This window comes from Lycorma delicatula, chromosome 1 (assembly GCF_047948215.1).
Source record: "Lycorma delicatula isolate Av1 chromosome 1, ASM4794821v1, whole genome shotgun sequence".
Classification (NCBI taxonomy): domain Eukaryota; kingdom Metazoa; phylum Arthropoda; class Insecta; order Hemiptera; family Fulgoridae; genus Lycorma; species Lycorma delicatula.
In genome coordinates this window covers 150,641,596-150,658,931 of record NC_134455.1, presented here as the reverse complement: position 1 = coordinate 150,658,931, position 17,336 = coordinate 150,641,596, and the positions used below count along the sequence as shown (strand labels likewise).

The window sequence follows — 17,336 nt, the reverse complement described above, 5'->3', positions numbered from 1 at the left end:
GTAGATTTTCATAATGATTATTTGAAAAATCTATGTTTATGTATTTCTCATTTTAATATTATAATCTGATATGTTAATTTCAGCTGATATTCCTTGTATAAATTCTGTATAGAATTAGGTTATGTTTATTCTTTAATTTCATTGAATTTTGTAAGTGGATGATTTAAGATAAGGTTAAGTTGCTTTCGTCTAATAAAGTCCAATATTCTTTTGGCAAAAACGAGCTATTTGTAATTTTATTTTTGCAACTTGCCCCAACAGTCTGTCATACTCTTTTTTAAAATGTCTTTCACTTTATCAGTCATATGCCCCCGATAACTATCCATTACTAGCATACCGGTATTTTTTTTATTAAGTAAATCTCCTGATCGCTTTTGCCATACACACCTGATCCAATCTAAAATTAAGGTTTTGTCCATCCAACCTGATTCCTGTGCTCTGATAATAACTCCATTTACCTGTACGGTAGGAAGAGTTTTTCTTTTAAAAAAATATACGGAGGTAATTTTGATCCATCAGAAGTAATGCAAAGCATAGCACTACACCTTTGTTTTTCATTACCACCAGTGCGAATCGTAACACTTTTTTCACCTTTTTTGTTTACGGTTTTGTCAAATGGCATTTCAAAATATACGGGGGTTTGATCAGCGTTTCCTAATTGAGAAGGCAAATAGCTTATATCTTTTCTAAGATTTATTATGAATTGTGAAAATGTAATATTTTTTGTTCATAAGGGTCTGGAAGTCGTTGAGAAATGGTCGTCTTTCGTCTTATTGACAAATCATTTCGTGCAAAAAATCGTGTTATTCATCCACGGCATACTTTAAAATCAACTTTATTCAATGATTTAGCGATTTCACGAGCATATGATTGACACATTTCAGTCGTGACACAACCGCATTTCCTTTTTTACATAAGAAAGTCATACAATTTTTTTTCTATGTGTGTGTATTTTGGTTTTAAGCCACGAAAGCCCGTTTATTACCAGCGCCTTTCACCAGAAGTTGTTTCTTCTGACGCCAGTCTCGAATGCAGCTTTTATCTACGTCAAATTTTCTTCCTGCCGCCCGATTTCAAATTTTTTCAGCCTCTTCTATAACGCGCAGTTTTTCATTTACTGTAAAAGATCGTAGACGCTGTCCTTTTGTACTCATTTTAATGCCGTCATTAAAATAAATCACCGTATTAAACTACAAGATAGACTAAACAGATAAAATGCACATAACCGTCTACATATACAAACAGTACAATGACTATGGCGAATAGACAATGGGTAACTGATAGTGTCATTAGAACCTGATGAAGTCTATACAGAATGAATAAAAATACCATAACTTCGTTCCTATCGATAATATGAACAGGATGTTAATAATTAAAGATGTATTCAATATAAGCGGCATCCGGTATTGATAAACGAAAGCCTTAATGTAACTATATTTATGTGTTTGAATTTAGGTACTTATAAGAAAATGTTTACTTTACATAAATTATCCTGGCTAAAGGCTATGTTTCAAGTAAGCCCCGCACCCTTATTTTTTCTCCAATTCCAAGAAAAAAAGTGCGGGTGGTACTCGAATAAATACGGTATTTATCAGATTACAGAATAAATAATGGAACTATGCTACAAATTTACAATGCAACAAATGTTAGCAGTATGGGGAAGTAAACAGAATGGCAATGACAAGCTCATCCATAGAATGACAAAAAAAATGTTTCAGAGAACTTAACAATTTGATGAGATTTTTTTACTGTTTTATTAAACTGACATTTGAAAAATTACAAAAATTCTGTTCTGCTTAAGAGTTACTGATCCTTTACCTGTTTTGGAAGAGCTGTATATAACAGTCCAAGTTTACATTAGGATCAAAGGGAAATTAACCTTTGGGTTTTATTAAAAATGGATTATGCACTCTAGAGTTGCAGACTCATTTATTAAAAAAAAAAAAAAAAATCATTTTAAAAGAAATTAGTGATTTTATGCAGATTATAAAATTTGATAGTATTACTGAAAATAAAGCCACTGCATTCAATAAAGTACAGTTAAATCCCAGCATTCAGTTCATTACTTTCAATAAATATCATATATGTAGGTTTCAAATTTTTCTCTTCACAGCATGCAAAACATGATTTTTGTTAGAACAAAAACTTTTTAGCCAAAGTCAATAAATGTTAGCCAATATTCATAAATTTCCTTTTTTCTTAATGAAAGATTGTATGTGAGTCACATAAATTAGTGGGCATGCTGCCCCGGAAACTTTTTTCTGGCCTTTTCAAGGCCATGGTTAAACTTTTTTGTAAAATAAAAGAAGCAAAAAAAAATTAATCAAATAGAATAGCAAGAAGCAGGATAATAATCTAACACCTTATCACATTCAAGAATACGGTACTTGGTTTTTAAGCACACTGTACTTATAAACCGTATTCAGTTTAACCAAATAAATAATAAAATCTCAATACAGATAATATTTTTTAGTACAATTAGATAATAATTTAATAAAATGTCCATTTAAAAACACTATAATCCAATGATGTTTAATTTAAATTTCTATATAATTGCAGAAACAAATACCTAATTAGTTTTTACTAATTACCTTCTCTTTCGTAATTCCACCGTGTTTTTGGGCAGATTTGACAATCGGAGAGCCCTTGCTTTCCACCATCTTCTGATCACTATTGAAAAAACAACTAAACCACTTTCATACTCCTTCCACCGACCAAACTAGAAAACAGAACGTACAAGGAACGTTCCATACACATGTGGAGTAAAACAAAATTTACCTTCCACCAGCACGCCAAGGTCGGTTCTGTGGGAGCAACAGTACTATCTCTTCCTTGTAGCCTTGCGTGCAGCTACCTATGTGTGCATGCGTACAACAGCCAAACACTACACTGTTGGTACTGTGAAGCGCACAGTTCCATATGAAGATTTTTGTATCTTTTTCATAAACTGGGGGATGGCTACTGACATTAAGCTTAAGGATTATGTATTGTACAAGTATAAAGAAAAAATTAAAGAAAAAAGGATTCATTATATTAAATGTTATCGTTATAGTATAAAGTAGAAATAGGGGGTGCTGCAATTTCACAGTGCCTATACGCAAGCCTCCACTGCTAGTAGTACATGTATTACATGAAGATTGAACTGATTTTTATGAAGTTGGCATTAAAATGGTTCATCTTAGTATCATAGGGTGTGTGTAGTTATTTAAACCAACTTAGTGGTTACTAGACAACAATTTTTCAAAATTAAAAAAGATCTGTTTTGAACTCAAATAAAGTACCAAATAAAAGCTTTTGAAAAAAGTTTAAAAAAAAAGTTGAGGCATCTCGTGCAACAAGGGTGAACTTGACAAAACAGATTTTTGAAAAAAAATCTTGTAAAGTTTTTAGAAGGCAACAGAGTAGTAAAGGCAAACTCATTTTAAAGCAAAAATCTTCACTACCATTTAGTGAATGAACAACTAAGCGACAACAATTAATTTGACATAAGGAAGTGGTTACTGTGCAATACATCAAGGTCCAATAGTAGCTGAGGTAAGGAGTAAGGTCACCCTTCTTATCTGGATACCTTTCTATAATAACAATGTGCTCTAAAATCTCCCAATTTGCTTCACACTATTTTTTCTGAAGAATAAGGACAAACTCAACAAAATAACATTTTTGTTATATTTTTCAAGTTCGTTTAAGTTCCATTACAGCTTTGCTGTAATGTTCTCTTTTGTTCTTATTTAAGATACTTTGAATTTGATTACGTTTTTGTTTTTATCCCTATAATACTACTATTTATTGCTCTCCATGTATCTTGGCGTTGTCCCCGTTGGTATCTAGAGTGTATAATATTTATCAGTTCTCTGGTTTATTTCAGTATCCAATTTCTCAGTTACTTTAATGTAATAATTTTACAATTTACGATCAAATGGCCTATTCACAATTTATTTAACATTTTACTTCTGGGTTTTGAAATTTTCATTATTCGACTGGACATCCATGATTTAAAAAAATGTATTTTTATGAATATTAGGCTTAATTAATTTGATGATTTTACATCTATTATTTTATTTATAGTGGAAATAAAATTATCAAAGATCATGTACTACTCTATGTACTTGTAAAACTACATTCAAATTAATTCAGTTCCTTATTGACTTAAAATCTATAAAATCTAGGGTAGTTGTTTTTTGACCATATTAAAAACAAAATTTGTTTTTTTTAATTTTTATAGCACATAGACTGCACTCGGTAACATCAAAATGAAATACTTCTGCTTTATGATATTGCATAATCATATGATTCTTATATTTTTGCGCAGTCCCCAATAATTTCAAACAAGTTTTCTCCTGTAGTTTCTGTAATTCCATTTAGCACAATGTTCTGTCTTCTTGAGTATTGCTCAAGATCATTTAATAATTTGTCTTTAATCATGGTTAATTCCTATATAATCCTATAATCAAATGTAATGGTGTATAGGGTCCTTACGTTTTTATAAAACACAAAAATAAATGCAAACTTGGAGTATTAAATAAAATACATACATGTATCATGTACATGGTGTAAAGGGCCCCAAGCCCTGACATTTACATAAAACAAAAAATCAAAATGTAGACACAAAACACACATTCAAAGAAATCACCCAAAAAAGTAAATATCATGTAATTTTTGTAAAGACTTCTGCGTTAAAGTGTAAAGGCTTCACACAGAGGATTCTTACCACATAACTGACTTTTGGCAAAGGCTTACTACAAATGTGCTAGAAATCCACTGGCTTCTAAGTAAGCAATTATTTTCTTTCTTTGCCATTTTCTAAATCAGCAGCAATATTGTTTTTTAATCTGTACCTCTTTCTGAGGTTTTCATTTATTGTACACTCTTCTAGTAAATGCTTAACAGTAAGTGACTACTTATCACATACACTACTCATTGGTCTTTCTTCACCGATTAACAAATATGAATTTGTTATTTATGTGTGAATGATTCTGAGTCTGGTCACTATTTCCTGTTCCCATGCGTCGCTCATCCATTTTATGTGGAATAATCTTAATCGAATTCAGTTTTGTGTTTAGTCTTCTCCATTCATTACACCAAGTGTATCAGATGTGCTAATTAGGTGATTTCTAATATCTGTAATGCGAATAGGGATTATATCCATATTCTCACAAATTGTTGCTATTTTGACAGCTTCGTGTATGCTTTCATTTCCTCGGATACCATCATGTTCTGTAGTCCATAAAAATATGCATCACTGTCCCATTTGGTCTAATACACAGAATGGACAGGATGTTTGCAATAAGGAGATCCTCAATGTTTTTGTTCTGAATAGAAGTTAATGCGCTTAAAGAGTCGGACATATGCACCAACTCTTTGCAGAAATTTTCTGGTGAAGAGCTTGCTGTATTGCAGTGAGCTCTGCTGTGTAAACACTGGCCACATTAGCAATTTCCATGAATGTGCATTAACATATGCATGTATATGTATATATATATTTTTTTTTCTTCATATTTACTGATTATTGACAAAAATTCCTCTTATTTTCAATAAGAGAGATCTAATCTTATGCTTATAGATGGTAAAAGCCATGGTGGTATTTCTCTCAATTGCTAATGTATCTGACAAAGCAATTTATGTTTTTTGGTTAACTCATGATACCGTATTCCAGCTGGTCTGGAATAGGTATGATGATATAAAGAGCAGCCAAAGGATTATTATTAAAAGCTTTATAGTTATTATGAGAAAGAAAGGCACATGTATTAGTAGCATATCTAAATAGTAAGATCTCTCTTCTATGATATAATGGCATTATGCTCGCTTCAGACATTAAATTAGTCATGGGCTTGTAGGGAAAGCGCCTATGGCATATCTGATTCTGTTATGTATTGTAATACGTCTAACTTTCTTGAACATGACTTTCTTGCAGATGATAAGCAATATATCCGTAATCGGTCTTCGATTAAACCAATGCTTTATATAAACACTGCAATGTCTTTCTTTCTGCGCCATAATTAATGTTTGATAAACATTTAATTATAATTAGAGCTTTCTTGCATTTAACACTCAAATCCTGTATATGTAGTCTTCAAGTAAGGGATTTATCTAATAATAGACCTAAAAAGTGTGCATTATCTTTGCACTGAATCAGATGTTCTTCGATGATCAAAACAGGACTATGATGAGGACATGTCTTCCTACAGAAGTGTACACAGTACGTTTTCTCTGATGAAAATTTGAATCTGTTATTCTTTGCAACTTCATTGAGTGCATATATCGCTTGTTACAATTTATACTTCACCATAATTATTTTGTTACTGCCATATATGATTGCCAGATCTTCTACCTAAACGCTAATATAAGTTCATTAATTTTGATTGTGAACAAGGTACAAGTGAACAAGATGAAATTGTTGTATATAGTATTTTCTAAACTGATCATTTGGTTGGTCAGTAGTTGAATGTACTGTCGAAATCCTGCTTGATGTGCGGGTGTAAGATTTTCTCTTTCTTGAATCCAAGTGAATAAATTATTATTTATAATTTTTCGAAGAATTTTCCAATAGTACACGTCAGAGAAATAGGACGGTAACCATTGGATCGGTCAGATTTTTATCTTTTTTTGGAATTGGAAGAATATGTGCTTTTTTCCTCTGCCGTGGACGCATTCCGTTACGCCATATCTGATTATACAGTAATATGAGTTTTGAGTGGCATGCTTAACGGTGTGGTCTGATCATGAGTAATGCATTTCGTATGAACCAGGTGCTGTATTGCCGGTTTTCTCCAACAGCTTTAACTACTTCGTCTATTTTGAAAGGTACATTGAATGAAACTTTTATTTTGGTTCCAAAATTTAGGTGACTTTCAAGTTCTGTTATTTGATTTTGTCGTAATTAACCGTTTTACTAGCTCCTTCACATTGATTAGCTAATAATTCAGAAATTTCGTTTGGAGAAACTGTTAGATTATGTTTTTATTGAAGGCAAGTTATGGGAGTAAAGTTTATATGCCTGTAGATGGCTTTCACTTTCTTCCGAACGTCGCAGCAGTCGTATTTCTGCTAATGTTTGATACGTGTTGTTGCCAGGATCTTTTTCTGAATCCGCCGTAAATATTTTTGCATGTGACTTATGTTTTTTGAAAGCAATTAGGTTTTCTGATGTTGGATGTTTCTTGAAAGCATTATACGTTTTTTCTTTTTTTTTACTTTTTTCACTTCACTTTTCATCATTCCACCACAGAACGGATGGCTTCTTCAGTTTCCCGAATGTTCTGGGAATATATCTTATCCCGAGTGAAATATAGCATTGGTTATAGCGTTGAGATCATTTTCGACCACACTCCAGTTATTTCGGGGTTTCGTATCAGCAGTGAAGCTTGTTCAGTCTGCCTTATCAAACAACCATCTTTTTGAGATAGAATAGGAGATTTTATTTAGATAGAACTTTATGGAAGAATCAGTTGTAATTAGCACAGGAAAATGTTACTTCCATGAAGGTCTTGTAAAACTTAGAAAGAGTATTTTGGTGCAATCGATGCACTCATAAAAATTAAATCTGTATAGGACGTCGATCCGTCTCTGAACGAAGTAAAATACGAGTAATTTCCTGAACTATCATTTAAAATAAGAAAATCAGAATTTAATAGGAACTTCTCCGATTCTCTTCTACGGGGATCGATTTGATCCGATTCCCAAATAGGATTGTGGACATTGAAATCACCCATAAGTAATAAGGGGGGGGGGGGGAGCTGAGCAGTTGTCATTTTCCTTCTAATCAAAATTCGGCAAGTATGGTAATCAAATTCGGCAGATCGTAATCTGCAGCGGGCGCTTCATTCTGATTGCGACCGCTGATAGATTTGTGTTTATTTCAACCGTGTTCGTGATAAATCCAGTCAACGCTAATCAACTCATATTTTTCGGTTGATCTTACTGATAAATATTATATCTTCTTAAATTAAAATTTACATCTACGAGGAAATGTGTTTTTTGCAGACATACACAAATTGGGACCACATCATGTACAAACATTGGAGCTGAAGGATGTTCGACAAATTTCTATTGATGTTCCATTCAAGAATCGATTTGTTTATATGGGGCAGTTAATTTCGGAGTATGCCATTTAACCAACTGTTCTTTTCTTCTTTTCCAACCTCCTAACTGCTTGGTGTTCTAGAAATGTGTCATCGCCCGTGTAGCTCCTAACCTCTGAGTGAGAAACCAAGGAAGCAGCAGACAATGACAGGCATGGCTCGGCGCTTGGTTTAGGCGCCGATTCAGAGGCGTGAGCAAGAGAGAGATACTCACGACAGGGATGCAGTTTATTTAGCTTCAAAATAGCTGACCACCTGCAAGGTTTCAATTTTCTGAACAGCTGCTTTATCTTTGAAAAAAGGAAAGTTTATTGATCGGCATGAATGCATTCCTTTGCAGTTGATGCAAATGGGAGGATCGTTGCATGGTTCCCGTTTATGTGTTTTTTCACTACACACACATACTGGTTTGTCTGGAATTTCTCCCGCCACAACCCCACTCGGTCGCCCTAAAGCATAAGACCAAATGTCTGTGTCACAAACGGCTACTGAAGCCTCGAAACAGTTTAGTGACCAGTATCCTAACTAGCTCCTAAACAGCGTGAGTGGAATAAGCGTGGCGCAATACATCACTCGCTTGCGTGTCCCACCGCTCAATTGTCATATATTACTAAAATGGGTAGGCGCACCCCATCTACTACTAAAATCTATATGACATGTCGATAAAATAAATTTCCGTCAAGATAGAAATTCGCTGCCACGCCTAGGTCGCTGAATGACAGCAAGCACCTGTCCACCATATTACAGCGCTCGCAGTTATAATTGGCTGGTGGCCAGCTATTTCTCAGGGTTAGCTTCCCACAGCAGTGCGGTAGGAGTCTTTTCCCTTGACAAACTACTAATGCTGATTGAACAACGCAACCGCATTAAGGAACTCCCATACGGTCCGAGAATGCGGCTCTCGTCTTTCTTAAATTGTTGACTCGCCGCTTATGAGTGGTCAATTTTCCCCATGACCGCTAAGTTCCAAGGTGGCCCGGTCTCTCGCCCCCCGCCTCAAAGCGGAGCAATCAAACATCATATGTTCGTTCGACTGGACTTCTCCGCAGACGCAAAGCTCATCAGCTAACAGGCGGAACCTAAACAGTACTGATTCAATTTGGCGTGGTGGTGAGCACTTGGGCACCCGTTGCCCTTAAAAATGAACTCGAGACATTCAAGGACCTTCCAAAGTACACAAGGACCTTCCCTTAATCGTGATGTGCCATTCTTGCTGCCATGCTTCCATCCCGAGGCTCTGAAGCCTCTCCGCAGGTGGATGGGCGTGTTCCGTTCCTAGTTTGAGCCAGCTAGTGCTGCTCTGTAGTTTTCTATTAGCGCTGACCTGCGAGCCAGTTTATATGTTCATTCGAGTTAAGAATCCCGTCTGGCGCGGTCATGTATTTCTTCGTCTAATGTGATTTATGTAGTTTAGTTATTTAGTATCTTTTACGAATTAATCTCAATTACCTAGAAGAATATTGTTTCATTCGTTCATCCAACAATCACAACAGTCCATCCAACAATCACTACAGTCCATCCTAGCTCTAAAAACTTAACAGGGCGACCGTTCGAAATTTTGAACCAGTGCATTGCGATCACCATTCCGCTTCGGTACTGGCGCGGCTCGAAACCGCATGCCAAACACTTCGGCCTCCTGACCTCTTCGCAATCTCCACATGGCTGCCCGAACTTTTAGCACTAAATCGATTAAGAGAGCCTTTCCCAATTCGATAGCAGCGTCGTAGGCGGTTGTTTTAAAGACACGAGTGCATACAATTAAGGATCTCCGCTGGGCACTCCTTAAATTTTGAATAAGTGCTCTATTCATATTCAGTCTCTGCACCCAAACAGGCACCGCGTAAGAGGTCATGCTTTCAAAGATACCTCGGTACACCATGTACATTTGATATCTCGACAACCCATAGTCTTTCCAAGCAATCCTCCTAAGTTTGTGTATCACAGAGACGGCGTCCGCCACCACTTGCTTAATATGGTTGCTAAACAGCAACTTCTCATCAAATAAAACACCTAGGTACTTATACACTCTGAGTCGGCTGATTACACAGCCTTTAAATTAATTGTGGGGGTTTTGACTGTACGATTTTTTGTCTGGACCCTTGAGAATCATATGCTTCGTCTTGGGCAAAGAAATCTTTAAATTTTGATGATCTATCCAGTCCTCTGCGGTTGACAAGGCCGCCTGCGCTGTTTCTTCTAGATGCGATCTTGAATTACTACGAAGTAACAGGAGACAGTCATCGGCGAAAGCCTGAGCTGTGATCCCTTCTGGGAATGTCAATCCCAGAAATCCGTCGAAAACCAGGTTCCATTAAGGACAGGGGACCAATAAGGGACCCCTACGGGCTTCTCCTGGAAACGGATTTTACCACTGCTAGGTGCACATCTTTAAGCAGAGCCGTACGGTTAGACAGATAGTTTCAAACCACGGCCTGCAGGGCTTCGGGAACATTACCGTGTTCCAACTCATAGGGGACAGAACTTCAACACAAAGAAGGAATGCTGCCTCTATGTCAATAAAAATTGTCAAAACATATTTACAGTCAGCGCTTTCCACCTCGGCAAGAGCATTTAAAATGCCAACTCCTTTCATGAAGCCGTACAAACCTCGATTTAGAAACCAGTTGATATCGATGTTTTCCCAGAGCCGTTTCACGACCAGCCTTTCCTGCAACTTGCCGATAACCGGCAAGAGGCTGATGGGTTGATAATTGCCGACCTCACTAGGATTTTTTCCTGGTTTTAAGAGTATCCTCACCAAAGCCACTTTCTAACAAGTCGGGAAGCAGCCCCAGCTAAGGCACCCCAGAACAGCCTGCCAAGCGGCTCTCTTATGACAGGCAGCAAATGGTAGAAGATATCCGGGTCAGGTTGGTCAATCCTCGGTGCCTTTCCCAGTGCTATTCGAGAAACTACTCTGTCTATATCTACGGGATCAACAGCTCGCACGCCAGGGAATAGTGTCTCACCCGCCCCGACACCGACTTCTGCTTCGCCCTCCGGAGCATCTGGAAACAGAGTATCCAGGAGCACCTGGTAAGTCGCCACAGATGTTAAAGTATCACACACACACACACACAAACGCGCGCGCGTGCGCATGTAGAACTTTCAGTCTTTCATATTGAACCGCAGTGTAGCCAAATCCCTGGCACCTGAAGCACCGTATGGGTGGCGGTACGAAAGCTCGCACATCTAGACGGTGTATACCAGTGCGCACTTTCTCCGGCAATAAAGGTCTATTAAAGATGAGGACATGAGAAGCAGAAGATAGTAACTTCGCCATTCCTTCTCATGTTTTGCCTTCGGCACTGCGTGAACAGCTCCTTTACAATTTCCTGGTCAGAATAATTTACTAGATCTCGACAAACTGCAACCCTTTGAGATAATGAGAATGTTGTGAGGATCTACGCGTATAACAAACTCACCTATTTCGTTTAATGCAACACTCTTCTGCGACTGGATATCGTTAGTTGTTTCAATGTAATGATCGTTGAAAGTTTTTCGTATTTCTTTTACCGGACTACCAGCACAACCAATAATCTCACGAGCGATAAAACAGGGCTTACCCTTGCGAAATTACCTTCTTCCTTCGTGATCACAAGGTTCTTAGGTCTGGGTAAACTGTTCTTGAAGACAGTTATCTGCAGACTTCTCACCTCATGTGGAATTCTTCACGACTCTTCTTCCGTTTCGCCTCCGGCGACACGGCTGTTCTGAACAAGGGTGTTTACGTTAACCCTCTGCCAGGAGAGATTGTTCAAACTGCATGATGAGTTAATCCCCTCAGTAACAAAGCAAGGAGCCGGGGTATACCCCTACTTCAGTGGTACCAACATTGGAGGTCCAGCCTTGTACTCCGCTGGAACAGGCATATGTCCTGGCCGATAGCGGATGCGTAATCTCTGCACTAATTCCATTCCCCTACTTACTGAAGCTTTCAGGATTTCCAAGTAACGACGTATATGAACACCTTACTGCAAGCTTGCCATGCGTGTGGACCATTGCCATGTCTGTGTTACTTGTACAATCACATCAACCCTGGACGCCATATCACCAGCTCTTTATTTATTTATTTTTTTTTTACAAGATGGAGGAACTCCATTTACGGGCGCCTAAGCAGTGTCGGGCTCGCTAACAGGTTCCGCAAGATGTTAATAAGTGCATATGTTCTTGTGCAATTCCGATTAAACCTACACCCCTGGCTATCCTCCCTTCCTGGCACAGTTTAAAGAAGCATTACTTCAGAAAGGGGGAGATAGCCCACACACAGTCATATTCCATAATTGCTATGATAAAGTAAAATACAATACATCATAATATACACCTAAGTTCATATAGCCAGATACATACATCTTGCTTACTTAGCTAGATACATACATAAAAAGCAGCGTTGACTTACAGCATCAATACACTTAATCATAAAACAATCATATCAACAGGAAAATAACATCAATCATTATAATACAAAACATCAAAATAATAAACAACATAATTCATACCACAAATACATATAACAGGAAGCAGCGAAGATCTGCAGCATCAATACACACATAATCATAAAGTCATAATCAGGCACCCTCACGTACAATCAATATCTAACTAATCATCACCAGCTCTAGAGGTGGTGTAAGTCCACTTCCAAAACCGTTTTTAATTGTGTATGATCTACAGTTGGCCGTAAAGTCCAGTCCTTACAGTGCCGTGTAAATGGAAATCAGGTTAAAAGAAAGTTAAAATTTCCGAGGAAAACACTTGAAGCCCCGTTAGACAGCTATATGTATTGTATTTATGAACTGTTATCGCCCTTGATGTGGAACGTAGATGGTATGTTTCGGACGTGGAGATTATATACCTCAGGGCAGATTTATATTGATAGTAACAAAAGTTTATATAATTTTCATTTACACAGAGTGATATTAAAGTATGGAAACGGCTCCATATTTCAAAACTGAGGGATACTAAGAAGTAAATGTGTGGCACATACGTTGGCGCAGGGACTGAAAGCCTATGCATTTTGCATGCATTGAAACTAACTAAAAACATTGTCATTTTCTATATGCCTTTTGTGGTATGGTAAATAAAAAACACGTTTCATAAACTTGCTGTAGCGTAAGTAACTGTTAAGTTTTATTCTAAGCAATAATTTGATGTTGTGATCTAGGCCTACTTCCTGTTGTAGAGCAAGAAATAATAGTAGAATCATACATGACCAATGTGCTATTTATGAATTGTTGTAAACACAACACGCAATTCTTAGAATTTCATTTACTTATTTTTAATGTACTCTAATTATTGCGCTGTGAAGACTCGTATATTACATATCGCTTGTAATTGTGTTCTAGAAGTGGTTATTATAGAAACATTTACTGCGGCGTATATTTTATTTAATGAAGTTAATAGCTGTTAGTGATTCATTTTTACTATTTTTTTGTGTTGTTTACATTTTAAGTTTTATCATAAATTTAGTAATTTAAATTTTTAATACTTCAATACAGTTTTTTTTTAAATGCTCAAGTTAGGAGGATAGTGGGATGAGGGAAATTGTATTCATTGTTTACAATTTCCTTTTATAAAACAATGCCGGAATGGGAATAGTGAGGAAAACTTTAGTGCTGAATACGGTTATTCAAGAGACAAAAGTATCAAAACGAACGGTCCAAAGAATTATAGCAGAAGAGAAATCAAATGAAACTGAGAAGCCATCCGTGTTCATTTCGCCGAAAAACGTGTAAATCGCCCCACTACTGCGTGCAATTTAGATTTGTTTGACACAGATACTTTGAGACGTTTAATAAATAAATTTTATGTAACCGAAAAATGCATTCCTACTGTGAAGAGAATTATGCAAAAAGCCCGCGAAAGGGAGTGATCTTTAATGAGAATATTACGTAAAATGGGATTTAGATGGAAAAAACAGATGATAACCGGAAAATACTGATAGAACGGCATGAAATTAAAATTCAAAGAATGAAATTTCTATGACAAATTTCCCTGCGGTGAAGGAAACCGATTGTATACTCAAATGAAACCCACACATTCATAGTAGTCATGCGATATCAAAATCGTGGGTTGACACTACAAATCTTCATGTGGGACTGAAAACACCAGAAGCCAAGAGCTCACTATTAATAATTGTTCATTCCGGTTGTAATAAAGGATTCATTACCAATGCTTTATCTATTTATGAGTCATATAAGAAAGGAAATTATCAGAAACCAATGGATTTCGAAAAGGACACGAAATGATTACGGGAGACGTGTATTCCCAACTTGCTTCCTCGGTCGGTTTCATTCGGTCATTGTACTAGATAACGCATCGTATCGCAACGTTTTACTACAAAAGTAGCCAAATTTTAATCGATTAAAAAGCGATTTGATATGATAAAATGGTCAGCCGAACAACGAATTAACTGTTCTGTTATGACCAAGACTGAATTATATGATATAATAAAATTACACAAACAAAATCAAAAGAAATTTCTAAAAGGTGACTTTTCGAATATTACGGTCACACAGTTCTACGACTGCCACCTTATCACCCTGACTTAAATGTCCTTGAAATGATGTGGAGCCAAGTGTAAGGGCAAGTAGCTAAAATAAATACAACTTTTAATACATCGGGCATTCTTAAGTTAGCTGAAAAGAAATTTCATAAAGTGTCTGAAGCTGAATGGAGCAATATTTGCAACGTTGAAAAAAAATACATCGAAGATAAACATTTCTGTGATATGCACATCGACAATTATGTGAAAAATGTGAATTCAGAATCGGACACGAGCTCTTTAGAATCTACCGACGACAGCGACTTCGGAATTTACGAGCTACATAAACCGAGTAGAAAAAATGATTATTTAAAGTACTTTAAAATAGTAATATTAATCGGGATACTAGTTTTAATTAAATAGCAGCGTATGTATTTTTAATTATAAATATCATCTATATTAAACTGACAATGTTTTCAGTCGACCTAATACCGTGCCAAATGTTTGCTAAATGCTAGTAGTTTTTTGTGCCAACAACTTACGTGCAGATAGTTCTAGAAAAAACTGTAACTCTACATAGTTACTACTTGGCGGATCTTTGATCCGCCATATTGAATCAAACCTTTTTAAATAGGAAGGCGAACAGGTAATAAATGATTTTAAAGTAAATTTTTACAAGAAAGAGATCGCAGAAACCTTTTCTCAATAAATAATTTCGTTTTTGAGTACTACGGAGACAAAATCTCTACGGAGATTTTGTCTATCGGAAAAATCGCGGTAGTAATAAAATGAGGTGAAATGCCCTGTAGTAAGTTTCTTATTTCTTATTACATTCAGAATTATATCAGAAGTTACTATTAGTGTTTCAGCGTATTATTTTCAACATTAACTATTTAAGGTTTGTTACTGGATGTAATTGTGAAGGCATTTCCGGACTAATGTTTACATGATTTTTCTTTTCTTTATTTTCATAAAAAAAGAAGAATTGCCTTAGAATTTTCTTGACTAGATCAATGGAAAACGTGGAAAATAAATGCTTGATCAAAATGAAAATAATTTTTATTTTGCAAAAACATTTTTTAATTTTCCCATCATTTTATGTAAGTCTATTATTTTAAATAATAATAAAACCAAACATGTGAAATAATTTTATTTCACATATTTAAAATATATATATATCATATTATATAATATTTTTTAAATATACCTAAAATAATCAAATAAAATTGCCTTAAAAAATAAAAAAAAAGGAAAAGTACTTTTTTAATTCTTTTTACTTTATATTTTTTATGTAAATCCTAAATTAAGTATTAATGAAAATTTTGATTTGTTTGTTTTTAATTTATCGTCACCGACTTTTAAAAGTTGAAATTAAAAGAAAAACTTTTTAAATGTATATTTTTAAAAATAGTTTTAATTTTTTTAAATTCTCGTTTCTACAGATTTTGTGCTTCTACATTAATTGCGAGAAAATAAATTCAGTAATATTAAAAATAATTCCGTTTTTATTATTAAATAATTTATCATTTTTACTTCCTTGTACAAAGTACGTCTGTACGTATGTATCTCGCATAATTCAAAAACGATTACCCGTAGGATGTTGAAATTTTGGATGTAGGATTGTTGCAACATCTAGTTGTGCACACCTCCCCTTTTGATTGCAATCGACTGAACAAAAAGTGTCTAAAAAAGACTTTTTCTTAACTGCAGTAATAAGCCCTCATCGAGAGCTTTTCAATGATGTATCATAAAATAAGTGGTACTTATTTTCATCGGTTCCAAAGTTATAGCCAAATGAAATTTTAATCGATGAAATATTTGAATCTACTATAAGGGGAAGACACATCGGTTCGAATCAAACTTCATTTCCTTTTTATTTAAATTTTTTTTATAATTAAATATATTGATTTATTAACAATTTTTAACTCGCGGTTGTAAAAACGTTTTTACAATAAATTATTCAATAATAACAATAAAAAAAAATCAGAAGTTATTGTGAAATAAAATTATATGTACTTTTAAAAATTGTTATATGTAATTTAATAGGCATTATTACATATGTGTATATGTAATAGATTTGGTGAAAATCTGATTATTTAATATTGATTGAAAATTAAAATTTAGAATCGTATTATTATTGGATTTTCTAGTTTAATTTATGTTTAATTTTATTTAATTACTCTTGAATTTCTGTTTAGTTTTATCTACATTAAAGTTCACTACAGAGTGACTGAAAAATAGATCCACACAAGAACACCACACATCGAGGCATACATGCCGATCTTTAATAAATTGCAAAAAATTATCATCTTTTAGTTCATCACTGCTCTGATATTGTCGGACAATATTTTCCTTAAGTCGGAGGTGATCATCGTTCGTTTGTTTTTTTTTTGTTGTCAATCATTTAATCGCTCTTTGGTTTGATATAATTCTTCTAATCTTAATTTGTGTACACGTTCTCTAGTTTTCAAATTTTCTCTCTCTTTATATTCATCATCTGTTAACCTTTTTATTTTTTCCTTGGTCGTAATATTTTCTTCCTCTTTATACTTATCATCTTCTCTTAATATTTTTATTCTTTCTTTGGTTTTAACACTTTCTTCCTCTTTATATTTATCATCTCATAATTTTTTTTATTCTTCCCTTGTTCTTAACATTTTCTTCCCCCTTCATATTCATCTTCTTGACGTTTTTTGAGGTATTTCCTCATGTTATCTTTCTTTTTTCTGAACGTTGCTTTTTTTCATTTTTAATAAAAACTGAATATTTTACACCGC

General features: G+C 35.1%; 1 protein-coding gene across 1 annotated transcript in view; it reads right to left on the bottom strand.

Moving 5' to 3' along the window:
• LOC142318204 (putative ubiquitin carboxyl-terminal hydrolase MINDY-4) overlaps positions 1-17,336 on the bottom strand; it is a 60,717-nt gene that overhangs the window by 690 nt on the left and 42,691 nt on the right. The window lies entirely within an intron of this gene.